The 3,640-nt window shown below is 45.4% G+C and overlaps 2 non-coding genes across 2 annotated transcripts; both read left to right on the top strand.

Annotated features, from left to right (window-relative positions):
- Nucleotides 1-1,216: 1,216 nt before the first annotated feature.
- trnai-uau (transfer RNA isoleucine (anticodon UAU)) lies at nt 1,217-1,310 on the top strand. Its single transcript has 2 exons — nt 1,217-1,254; nt 1,275-1,310. It is a non-coding gene; the product is annotated as a tRNA-Ile (tRNA).
- Nucleotides 1,311-3,125: 1,815 nt separating this feature from the next.
- Nucleotides 3,126-3,198, top strand: trnav-cac (transfer RNA valine (anticodon CAC)). Its single transcript has one exon. It is a non-coding gene; the product is annotated as a tRNA-Val (tRNA).
- The last annotated feature ends 442 nt before the right edge of the window (nt 3,199-3,640 follow it).

Raw genomic sequence — 3,640 nt, 5'->3', positions numbered from 1 at the left:
TGCCCGGTACGGTGGTAGAAACAAAAACATTAGAGGCTTTAAAGAGATCAGAATCAGAATTCAGAAAAAGAATCGGGTTTATTATCGCCGGCATGTGTCGTGAAATTTTGTAGCTTAGCAGCAGCAGTTCAGAGTAATACATAACATCGAAGAAGAAAATAAATAATAATAAATAAGTAAATCAATGATAGTATACGTATATCGAATAGATTAAAAATTGTGTAAAAAAGCAGAAATAATATATATTTGAAAATAGAGGTAGTGTTTATGGGTTCAATGTCCATTTAAGAATCGGATGGCGGAGCGGAAGAACCTGTTTCTGAATCGCTGAGTGTGTACCTTCACGCTTCTGTGCCTCCTGTCTGATGGTAACAGTGGGAAAAGGGCATGTCCTGGGTACTGGAGGTCCTTAATAGTGGACGCTTTCTGAGGCACTGCTCCTGGAAGATGTCCTGGGTACTTCGTAGGCTAGTATCCACGATGGAGAGGAACAAATTTTACAAACCTCTGCAGCTTCTTTCGGTTGTGTGCAGTATTCCACCCCCCCCCATACCAGACAGCGATGCAGCCTGTCAGAATGCTTCCCAATGTACATCTATAGAAGCTTTTCAGTGCATTGGTTGACATAACAAATCTCTTCAAACTCCTGATGAAATATAGACGTTTTCTTGCCTTCTTTATAACTGCATCGATCTGTGGTGACCAGGATAAGTCCTCAGAGATCTTGACGCCCAGGAACTTGAAACTGCTCACTGTCTCCGCTTCTGATCCCTCTATGAGGATTGGAATGTGTTCCTCCGTCTTACCCTTCCTGAAGTCCGCACTCACCTCTTTCGTCTTGTTGATGTTCAGTGCCAGGTTGTTGCTGCGACACCACTCCGCTAGTTGGCATATCTCAGTCCCGTAGGCCCTCTCTTCTCCATCTGAGATTCTACCTACAATGTTTGCATCATCAGCAAATTTATAGGCGGTATTTGATACGCACTTTTGATGACTCGATAGCCACATGGATGTCAGGAAGATCGAGGGATATGGACATGGTAGGAAGGAGAGATTAGAGTTTGAGTATCTTTGATTTGCTGTTTAGATGTCACGGCAATACACTGTGGGCCGAACGGCCTTTTCACGTATATTTCTGTGCTGTTTGCTCCATGATATTGGAATTTCTTCCAGTTTTCCTTTCCAGATATTTACAACCAAGTGTTTGCAGCGCTGGGCTCTAGTGGCGCAATCGGTTAGCGCGCGGTACTTATATGGCAGTACACGGCGGAGAAATGCCGAGGCTGTGAGTTCGAGCCTCACCTAGAGCACTTGTGATTTTAATGCTTGCAACGCCCAGGTCACTGGGCGTTTTTCAAACTGAGCACCCTGTTTATTACTTGCATTTAACTTCGAAGCGATGCACATTTGACCTTATTCACTAAAAGGCATGTGCCCGCGGGGCTGCAAACATTCTCCCTGTATGCTTCTCTCGCTCAACACGCGTAGCCTCACTTCCCTTTGTTGAACGTGCCTGAACAGGCGGTTTCTTTGTTGAATCAGGACATCACAAGCCCAACACATTCCTGTCTTCTCAATTCAATTAACCAAGCAGTGAAACAACGAACCCGACCTTTCCTGAAGCCATGCCTCAGAAACACTGTAATTGCACCTCACCTTGGTTCGCTGTGCTGTCGATTAAGCTCAATGTTTACTTACAACGGCGAATTGTTTCAGGCCTACGCGAACAAAAGAGATATTAATCGTGGCCTCAATGGCCAGAAATGGTATCGAGATGCTGATATCTCTATCCCTCTCTCTCAACATGAAGCTCCACTATTTCAGGACAGAATTATAAAATAATTCTCACATGTCCCGTGTTCACCAAGCCTCTGCTAAAGAGAGGACACCTCCCCCGATTCTACTGACGTGCTGATCTTCCATTTCCAATGGTCAGATCCCTCTAGCTGCAATGCGATCCCTCCACTGCGACCTTGATTTGATCTACTTGCCTGAAGGTTGTTGTTCCCAATATAAATTTCCTTCACAATCGGTCGTATAACTGGCCTTTCATGTCTTTGTCTGGTTGCGATCCGACGGGTCAGATTGGAACATGATCATCAGTGAAATATCAGTGTGATGGTGTGTCTGGTGTTAGTGTGGATTCGGTGTGACGATTGGCCGTGATTCATTATTCTACAACTGGTATTATCTCACAAGTAACTCCGGCTTGTAACGCGTCCTGTTGTCTATAAGTGTATCGGCACGTTGTTCAGTTACTTTCAATTAACTTGTAATCTGAGGTGATGAGAACGGACGAGAGAGACAGGGTGAGAAATCTTAAAGGCGCCGTTGAATTTAGTCCGTGAGCTGGAGCGCAACCTCGTGGTAGGGGAAGGGGGAGATCCAAAATGATAGGAGAAGACAGGAGAGCGAGGGAGAAAAAGGAGAGAGAGAAAAATACACACACACACACACACACACACACATACACACACACGTGTGTGTGTGTGTGTGTGTATTCTTTTTCTCCCTCTCCTTTTTCTCCCTCTGTCCCTCTCACTATACCCTTCGCCCATGGGCTTCACCCTTCCCCTTTCCTTTCTCCCTGGGCCTCCTGTCCCATGACCCTCTCATATCCCTTTACCAATCCCCTGTCCAGCTCTTGGCTCCATCCCTCCCCCTCCTGTCTTCTCCTATCTTTTTGGATCTCCCCCTCCCCCGCCCATTTTCAAATTTCTTACTAGCTCTTCTTTCAGTTAGCCCTGACGAAGGGTCTCGGCCCGAAACATCGACTGTACCTCTTCCTAGAGATGTTTCCTGGCTTGCTGCGTTCACCAGCAACTTTTATGTGTGTTGCTCGAAATTCCAACATCTACAGATTTCCTCGTGTTTGCTGTTTGAATTCTTGCTGTATATAAGCAACATAGTTCAGTTACCTGTTACATGTCACCCCCTGACCAGCACCCCACAGGGAATTGTTAATGCATGTAACTGTATATGTCACATAAATGTAATAATTGTCACTGAAAGCGAAGAGGAACGGTGGGCAATGACTTGCTCTTACTGCTGTATTGCAGAGCAGGGTGGGGAGGGGGTGCCTCGGGTCATTGCTCAATAGCGCAGAGTATTGAGAGCTTTGCACAGTTTCTGTGGTGTAATGGTTATCACGTTCGCTTCACACGCGAAAGGTCCCCAGTTCAATCCTGGGCAGAAACATCGTTTGGGCTCCAGTGTTTGGGATGAACTTGAAACTGAACTTTTCAGTTCGTGTTCAGGTTTACTGTCGTGGGCATCCAGGGTGTAAGTACATGAACATCCGCTTTTCCAGCAGTAGCACATTGTATTTCAAACCTGACAATGGTAAAGTAAAGAAAGAAAAAATAATAAAAATGGTATATAATTTCCAGGAAAACATGAACGGATTTAAACATAAGTAGGTTCGTGGATGACATAGACGGCGCAACGGGAGAATTAGCGGTTCGAAGCTATTGTCGCAGAGCGGAGGATGCGTTGTGTTTTCACCGGAGCGGACATCTCAAATGTTCCCATCCAGACAAACATCAGGAGCAAATACCGTGTCCTGCAAAATTTCAAAACTACTTTAAGATGTTAAATCGCTCCACATCCTTCCTGTAGTCAGGTGACCAGAACTAAGCAC

Source organism: Mobula birostris, chromosome 13, assembly GCF_030028105.1.
Source record: "Mobula birostris isolate sMobBir1 chromosome 13, sMobBir1.hap1, whole genome shotgun sequence".
Classification (NCBI taxonomy): Eukaryota; Metazoa; Chordata; class Chondrichthyes; order Myliobatiformes; family Myliobatidae; genus Mobula; species Mobula birostris.
The sequence above is the reverse complement of the archived record's forward strand: the minus strand, read 5'-3'. Positions and strand labels throughout refer to the sequence as shown.